Here is a 10,195-nt window from a genome sequence, read left to right as displayed (position 1 = left end):
CTCACTGAAGCTCGGGGTTTGCTACACCAAAATTGTGATAACCACAGATGTGTACCATGCTTACCATCTTCTGATACGTTTTAAATTATACAGAAATGCTCAGAGTGGAGAAATGACATTTTCATTTGTTAATGTCGATATTGTCAGCACATTAGCCCAGCAGCAGCATAGATAGATAGATAGATAGATAGATAGATAGATAGATAGATAGATAGATAGATAGATAGATAGATAGATAGATAGATAGATAGATAGATAGATAGACAGATTAAATCTTTAACACAACATCAGTCATACACATGAATACACACACATATTTTATGCACTAGAAGTGACACAGTGTAGCATGCACAGTTAAAATGTATGTAAATGGAAAGTATTTACTACAGTGCTGATGTCTGAGAATAAAGAAGAGACCAGTGTTTGTAGTTTGACTTTTGTTCTCCTTCAGCCCTTAGGGTTTGTAGCAATGAAGGAGTGGGATGAGTCTCTAACTGTCCTTTTAGTGTCATTGTTAATACACACACACACACACACACACACATTGCATATGAGCATTTATTCATTAAACACACATTCCCCTCATCTGGGATTGTCAATTTTGGCTGCTGTGCTGTTCACTCTGAGTGTTAAAAAAATGTCCCAGACCTTTTTCTTCTCTGCTTCTCTGCCTGTTCTTGTGTGAAAAGTTATTAAAAGGCAAAACTACCTTTGATACTAACCAACCAAGCAACCAAGCAGCCAACCAAACAAACAAACAAACAGGTAAAACCTGCAGCCAACAGTGGTGCTGTGATCATAAAGAGTTTCAGCCTAAACCTAAATAGACTGAGATCATTTCCACAACAGACAAGAAAAGTCTGAATAAAATAGTGGTGTTTAGGGGACTGGACGCACAACTGATCAAACCTTGTTAAAGACTGACATGTTAAAGACTGACAGCTGACAAAACTAAATGTAGACGTATTAAAATGAATATTTTATGTGTCCTCTCTGCAGGTCTCTGCAGTCACCCAACATCTGTCTGTTCTGTTACCATTTCATGTCTCTTCTCCTTTCCCCTCTCTCCTCTTTGATAACTGCAGCTCTCTCTCTCTCTCTCTCTCTCTCTCTCTCTCTCTCTCTCTCTCTCTCTCTCTCTCTCTCTCTCTCTCTGTAGATATTGTACTTCTTATTTTTCAAAACACATCACTCTGTAAGAGAGGAATAATTACCTTCTCATTTTATTTTTTTATCTTTTTCTTATTTTCTCTGTCATATGACTGTCTGACATTGATGTATATGTATGTATATGTTATGTACATATAAATACATATACACTCGCTGATGGTAGAATAATGACTTTACTTTTAGAGAATGCAACTGGCATGTATATGTAACATTTCTATGGCGCTACGTTCATTTGATGACATGGAGTCACATCCCACTCCAGGCATGGGAGGCGGGCGTGTTAGTAAGGAAGTTCAAAATCCCATAGGGTATAGTCTCTAGCACCTACACAGCACTGTAACCGCTGACTATCATTACATGTACATAACTTTTTATATACCGCTATATTCACTTGAAGACATGTAGTCACATCCAACTCCTGACCATAAACTGAATATATTATAATTTATAAGTGAGACAGTGTTGTATTGTTCATGTATCAGTGATGGTGATCAGTGATCATTGGTGCATGTGTTCAGTGCTGGTTAAGGGACTGCATGTTGACCGTTTCTTTTGGGTGACGTCTGGTGATGTGAGGTCAGGGGTACAGAGGGAGTCATGCTTGACAGGATTGAACTTGTTACTTTGACTTTTCTAGTTAATACATGTTATTTTTCTTGTGTTCTTAGTGATGCTCAGTCCAGACTGTAGTTTATAGTGATATGAGAGAAGATTCCTCATTCTCTGACCTCATTCTCTTAATCTATATACAGTCTTTGACACGTAAACTATCAGGTGATTTTAGAAAAAAATATAAAGAAAAGTTAAAGAATTATTCTTTATACATGAACAGATACATAAGGGTTTTTTTTTTTTTTTTTTTTTTTACTGTCTGGTGGATGTGGGTGATTGATTGAAAGAATAATTAAAGAAACAGGAGAGAACTCAACTACCAGAATTTCAACTCAGCAGGCACAAGACAGAAACAGACACACACACACACACACACACACACACACACACACACACACACACACACACATATATATGTATGCAGGGCAGAGATGAGAGTTTGTGGTTTGACTTCTGTTATAGCTCTTCACACATCTGGGTTTAGACCAGTGAGTGTAGGAGGAGCTGTTTAATGACCATATACACTCCTCACCAACACTCTCACACTCACACAGACCCATGATATGAGGTTTATGTCTGATATACTGAACAGTTTAGAACCATCAGTCCTCTACAAGATACAGTTAACATTCTCGGAGGAGACAAAAACTGAGCACTAAAATAAAATTAAAAGAAAAAGAAAAAAAAAAAATATTTATCAGGTTCTAATACTGAACTGTAATATCAAGTCACTAGGTAATACATGTAATATAATGTCACAATTTGATTGTACATGACAGAAGACAATTGCTACACCATTAATGATCAGCTGGAAAATTTAATCATTTCGAATAAAACACACGGAAAAATGCATTAATTTAATTCTTGTCACCAAAGAGACTCTATAAAACAACATGCAAAAAGACATGTTGTTGTGCTGAGCTGTTCACACTTATGTCTATTTGACTCATGTCTTAAGGTCTATGTGTTGAAATATCAGTATCACATGTCCTTCTCTTCTCAGAATTCTTCCTCTTTCTCATGAGCATTTCTCAGTAAAGGCTGTCACTGTATTTAAGACTGATGTTTGAAACACTCTGAATCTTCCATTAAAAATATGCTTATAGTCTTGTCAGGCAGCAATTGGAGGAGAGACCGTTTTACATTGTAATATGGACTATTAAATGTTTCATTAAATCTGAGGTTAAACATTGCACATCCTCTCCCCATGTCCCCCTGTTTCTCTCCTACATCTCTCTCTCTCTCTCTCTCTCTCTCTCTCTCTCTCTCTCTCTCTCTCTCTCTCTCACTGTATTAGTTAGTGACCACATGGTGTCAGACATGAAAATGATTTAAACACTGGGTCTGATGAACTTTATGATCATTCTGAGCTCAGGACAAGTTGAGAATGTAAATGTAACGGAGTTAGAAAATAAAGCAATTAGTCAGTACTAGTTAGTTATGTGAATTTCATGGAATTTAGCATTTTCTATTATGAAATGGTGTTGAAGAGCCCCCTAGTGGCGTGTGATGAACTGCAGATGGTTTTATTTTGTCCCTCTATATTGCCACACCCCAGTGGAAGAAGAAATTTATGCTGTGGGTACGATCATGCATTTCTCCTTATCTCGTATTTTAATAAGTATTTGAAAAATAACGTGTTTTAAGTTAAAAACGTCCATGCATTCTGACTGTCTCATTTATAAGCAAACATACCGATGATGAATGCATGGTTTTGGTTGTACTCATAAGTTTACGAGTGTCGTCCCCTTTAAAAACATGCTCAACATACTTAGAAGAAATGTAAACATTAAACTGTTTTAAATATGTTTTAAATTTTTTTGTTTCATTTCTTAATATTTACATGTTTGAACTGAACGTTTTAGTAATGCCGTTAAATAAGGTACGCTCACTTTAAAATCTTTAAGTTTGTGTGACGACATTAGTAGTAGCCAGGATCTTTTGAAAAGAAAAAAAAAATAACAGGAATGGAAAAAGCAAGGAGGAAATATGTTAAAAAGAAATCGTGTTGATGTGGAACTGGGCCTTTATTAAAAAGCTGCCTGTAAAGGAGGAACTGCCGCGCGAGTGTCTTTCTAGGGGTGAAACACGAGCTCGTTTCATTTTACCCTGTAGCGCATAATTAACTGGTGACAATTTATTTTGTTCTCTCTTCCAGTAGAATGAATGTGAATGATGTCGTCTCATAGTGCATGTGTTTTATCTTTTTTACTCAGTGTGTATTTTAGGTCTGCAGTCATCACACATCTCTCTCTCACACATCTCACACATTATCCTCGATGTGTATTATGTGTAGTTGTACAAAAGCTTGTGAGCAATCGTTACGTAGGGGGAGGAGTAGGGTGGGCTGTCGGAAGAGAGAGAGTGAGAGAGACCCAAACGAAACAAGGCACACAAATACAATGCACAGTGCGTAACACAACTGAAAACGCTAAGTTGGGACTAGGGTTTTGTTCATGTCTTACACAATGAAACATCTTCACTTTAAAAGCAAGAACCGAAAGCTTTTCAGAAGAAGAAGAAGAAGAGGAAGAAGAAGAAGAAGAAGAAGAAGAAGAAGAAAACAAGGCTCATAGAACCATAAAGACGATGAACTCTGTGTTTCAGTGTTCAGTGGTATCTAATCACAAGTAATCAAGTTTTCCATCAACTACATGTATTGGCAGGTTTAATTAGAAATCCATCACTCCTGTGCTCTGAGTTTGTGTATTTCTCTGTGTTTTAGTGCTGTGTGCTCTACTCCACTCTGGACATACAAAAGGTAATGAACACATTATGAATGTTTTTATTTACTTTACACTGTATTTGTCCTGTGTGTGTTAAACTTTACTCACAGGACTGAGATTCAGTCCTGCTCTTCATTTAGGACTCACAGTCTGTAATAGGACATCAGTGAATGTTGTGAATGATGTATTATCACAAAGTTCTATATAAACTTACAAATAAACATAAAAATAATTACAGTATGTGTTGGCTATTGACACAAGTAAATCCTTTCCATTCAGTGAGATGTGTGTGTTTGTGTTATGCAGACAAACCCAGAGCTGCTCTAATACTGGATTCTGGTGGTAGTGAGATCTTCATTGGAGACACTGTCACTCTCAGATGTGTCATATATGGGGGAGGAGGAAACACTCAGTGGTATTATAAGTTTTATAAGAATGGTGGTCCCATAACATCTTACTATGGTACAAATCATGAATACTCACTCAGGGCCACCACTAAGGATCAGAGTGATAAGTATGCTTGTCAAGGAGGAAAGAAAGATTTCAGTCAATATTCACAGATGAGTGATGCTGTAACAGTGACAGTGTCAGGTGAGTCTGTTCATATTCATTTCTACACTGTTAAAGTTTGTCATCATTAACTGACTGTAAAAAAAAGAAGAAAAAAAAAAGTGAGAGAGACATATGTCCTTAACATCATGAGTATGATTTGATGCACAGTGTTTAATGGATCTGTACTGATGTTAGGTTTTGAAATATGATTATTAATTATTCACATTTAATAATGCTGCTGTGTATCTCGTTGTTCAACCTGAGTGATATGTGATAAAGAAATGGAGGAGAATGTTCTCTGTGACGTTTTAGAAAGAAATGGTACCATTGTAATTATGAATCCTGACAGTGGATACATTAAAAAAGGGTTTTCCTCTGCTCTCCATTTGTACAGATTTACCTACAGCTACACTCACTGTTATACCAGAGACCACTGTGTACACTGGAGAGACAGTCAGTCTGAAGTGTGTGATAAAGACTAAAAATGAATGGAGATATAAGTGGTATAAAGGCAGCACTCAGACTGCAGTGTCTCAGTCTAATGGTTCCACTATAACTGGAGACACATTGACCATCAGAGCAGCTGCTGTAACTGACCAGGATCAGTACTGGTGTCAGGGAGAGAGTTATTACAGACCCACATCTTCACAAAGAAGCAATGAAATTACTCTCACTGTTAAAGGTGAGTTACGTGTGTGAAATTCTGAGATGTGTGTCATATGTCTGTGTGTATGTGTGTGTGTGTGAGTGTGTGTGTATGTGAGGAAGAGAGATATTCTTAGATGTATTTCATGTTTTTGATAAACTGGCACCATTTCACTTTTATCACAAAAACCACACAAGTCAGAAGCAAAGACATTTGAATCGAAGAAATTCCTTTTATCTGTGGTGTCACACACTCACAAAACCTGGAAATGTTACCATTCATATTCATATTCAGTCATATTTATATTGACTCTTAATGGGATAAAATAATACAGTTTGGATTAGTCTCATTTGTATTTGCATTATATCATTTGTATCAATTTTAAATGAATCGGTAATATTAACCTTGCATTTTCTACTGATTACTATTGGACAGGTTGCAACAGTTATAGTGAAATCAGTATTAATGTCAGAGACTTAAACATAACAGGCCCATGTTGTCAGTAGTTGGAGATAAGAAACTTCTTTGTGTTCACTGTGTGAAACATTATAAAGATGAGAATATGAAAGATGATAAAGAATAAAAACTGTTACATATTTTAAATGGTCTAACTGAATTATGCCCCTCTCCATCTTCTCATTAATTTTTGTAAGTATAATAAACATTTTTTGTACTTACCCACAGACTTACCAGCAGTTAAACTGACAGTAAAACCAGACACCACTGTGTACACTGGAGAGACAGTCAGTCTGAAGTGTGAGATAGAGACTGAAAGTGGATGGAGATATAAGTGGTATAAAGGCAGTTCTCCCATTAGATTGTCTACACCTGGACATCACACTGTAAGTGGAGACACACTGACCATCAGAGGAGCTGTTGAATCTGATGAGGGTCAGTACTGGTGTCAGGGAGAGAGAGAAAACAGATCCATATCCTCACAACCCAGTGAATCTGTTACTCTGACTGTGAGAGGTGAGTAAAGTGTGTGATACTCTGAGATATGTGTGTGACATGTCCTGTCACTCTGACAGTGAGAGGTGAGTAACTTGTGTGATACAGACTCTCAGATTCCAGTGATTTTGTCATTTATTTATTTATTTGCATTTTTAATAGCACACTGAATACATTGAGCAAAAAATGTACTTGCATATAAGAATTTGCCTAAAATATAAGAAAACCATTGTCCTTAACACAGAACCTGAAGGTGTTTCCGGAGATTTCTGAGAATGTAAATTGTCGTGAAAAACATTAAGGAATAAATATTACAAATATAATCGCAATCTGAATTTCTGCATAAGCCTGTAATAGTAAAGTGATATCTGATCAAAAAATAAATAAATAAATAAATAAATTAATTAATTAATTAAACACTGTCATATCATGTTATCACACACTACAGTATTATAATATTTATTATAACATTTATCATCCATATGCACAGCCTTACACAGACCAACACTGACTGTAGAAGCAGAGAGTCCTGTGTAGACTGGATGGGTGTATATAGGGTGTTATATCTGTGATAAATTACACATTTCTCTGTCTCTTAGTACTGTTTGTGTGAGTAATGTACAGGACAGAGGAATAAAGCACAGAAAGTCTGTCTGTAACATTACACAAACAATTCTGATACTGAAAAAATGTTGATGGAGAATAAATTTTATACCAATCTCAGAGAGAGAGAGAGAGACAGAGAGAGAGAGAGAGAGAGAGAGAGAGAGATACCCTAAGATGTGTGTCATAAATGTGATAAACTGGCTACTCTTTAGACTTTCAACACGGTTAGAAAAATAACATGGATTTAAAAAAAAAAATGCAACTGAGCTCCGTTAGAATGTGAAATTAGAATTTTTTTTTTTTTTTTTCAATCCATGGTGTCACCCACTCAAAAAACCTGGAAATGTTACCAGTCATATTCATATTCACTGTTAAGGAGAATGATTAATACAAACATTGGTAAATACATTTTCGCCTCATTATTTGCCAAGACTATGGGAGTGTCAGTCTCAATGTGACATGTTCTGAGGTTACACAAATATCACTTTTTTCATAATCTTTATCCATCAAAAATGACTGATTATTATCACCCAAGCAGACTGTTTAATGATAACCTTTTTCCCAATTATGATAGTTGTCAGGCAAGCCACAGTAAACTGTGAATGAATCTGTTCCATTCCTCTTTCTGTAACCATTACTCTTTCTATACCTATAACTATTCCCCTTTGCCTCTTTTCATTTCCTTAGACTCACCAACAGCTACACTGACAGTAAAACCAGACACCACTGTGTACACTGGAGAGACAGTCAGTCTGAAGTGTGAGATAAAGACTGAAAGTGGATGGAGATATAAGTGGTATAAAGGCAGTTCTCACATTAGATTGTCTACATCTGGACATCACACTGTAAATGGAGACACAGTGACCATCAGAGGAGCTGTTGAATCTGATGAGGGTCAGTACTGGTGTCAGGGAGAGAGAGAGAACAGACCCACATCCTCACAACCCAGTAAATCTGTTACTCTGACTGTGAGAGGTGAGTTTTGTTCAGACTCTTTTCTGATGGAGAGATTTTTGAGATGTTGTATTACATCTCATCAGTAAATTAAACTAAAGATTTTGATGTAATGCTGTATTTTAAGGTTGAGAAACTAAGAGGTGACAAATAGCTTGTTTGTTACTGAATAATACAGATGCTGAACACAACTTGACTGTTACTAAAGAGTTATTGTGAAGTTTTAAATGTTTCATCTCATCCTGCGTCACTGTCCACACACTGAGGGTTTGTCAATGAACCCTAAAATAGAATGTGACCCGTTTTGAAATATAGAAACGCACATTTTAGAGGACAGAATTTCATAGTTATGATTAATTCTTCTGCTCTAATGCCTTTTTAATGTATTAGAAAATATGCACCTAACATTGTTTTGTTCCTCTGAACTATAGCACAGCCCAAAACTAGACTGACCATAGTTCCAAACTGGAGTCATGTGTACATTGGAGAGACAGTCAGTCTGAAGTGTGTGATAGACTCTGGGAAGAACTGGACATATAAGTGGTATAAAGGCAGCACTCAGACTGCAGTGTCTCAGTCTAATGGTTCCACTATAACTGGAGACACATTGACCATCAGAGTAGCTGCTGTAACTGACCAGGATCAGTACTGGTGTCAGGGAGAGAGTGATGACAGACCCACATCCTCACAAAGAAGCAATGAAATTACTCTCACTGTTAAAGGTGAGTAACATGTGTGATAATCTGAGGTGTGTGTCATATGTTTGTGTATGCGTGTGTGTGTGTGTGTGTGAAAGAGCGATATGCTGAGATGCATCTCATGCAGGTGATACACTAGCACCATTTGAGAATTTTGGCACAAAAGTCACACAAGTTAAAAGCAAAGGCAACCGGCCTCCATTACAATGTAAGACATGTTTTTTTTTGTTTTTTTTGTTTTGTTTTGTTTTGTTTTGTTTTGTTTTTTTGTTTAGTGTCAAGACTGTGAGTATTTTAGTCTGTATCCATTTTAAATTAATCAGTAACATTACCATTGTATTGTCTACTGATTACTATGGGACAGGTTACACATAGGTTTCTCAGACCAAAGATTTGTGAAGTTACAGTGAAATCGGTATTAATGTCAGAGACTTAAACATAACAGGACCATGTTGTCAGTAGTTGGAGATAAGAAACTTCTTTGTGTTCACTGTGTGAAACATTATAAAGATGAGAATATGAAAGATGATAAAGAATAAAAACTGTTACATATTTTAAATGGTCTAACTGAATTATGCCCCTCTCCATCTTCTCAATAATTTTTGTAAGTTTAATAAACATCTTTTGTATTTACTCACAGCCTTACCAGCAGCTAAACTCACAGTAAAACCACACACCACTGTGTACACTGGAGAGACAGTCAGTCTGAAGTGTGAGATAAAGACTGAAAGTGGATGGAGATATAAGTGGTATAAAGGCAGTTCTCACAATAGATTGTCTACATCTGCACATCACACTGTAAATGGAGACACACTGACCATCAGAGGAGCTGTTGAATCTGATGAGGATCAGTACTGGTGTGAGGGAGAGAGAGACAACAGACCCACATTCTCACAACCCAGTAAATCTGTTACTCTGACTGTGAGAGGTGAGTTTTGTTCAGACTCTTTTCTGATGGAGAGATTTTTGAGATGCTGCATTACATGTCATCAGTAAATTAAACTAAACATTGCTTTTATTTTAAAGTTGAGAAACTAAGAGGTAACAAATAGCTTTTTTTTTTTACTAAATAATACAGAAAACTTATTTTGAAGTTGTAAGTGTTTCATCTCATCCTGCATCACTGCGCACATACTGAGAGTTTGTCAGTGAACCCTAAAATAGAATTTGACCGGTTTTGAATGATAAAAACGCACATTTTAGAGGACAGAATTTCATAGTTATGATTAATTCTTCTGCTCTAATGCCTTTTTTAATGTATTAGAAAATATGCACCTAAC

Source organism: Chanos chanos, chromosome 7 (genome assembly GCF_902362185.1).
Source record: "Chanos chanos chromosome 7, fChaCha1.1, whole genome shotgun sequence".
In the NCBI taxonomy this organism is placed as follows: Eukaryota; Metazoa; Chordata; class Actinopteri; order Gonorynchiformes; family Chanidae; genus Chanos; species Chanos chanos.
This window is presented reverse-complemented; position numbering follows the sequence as displayed.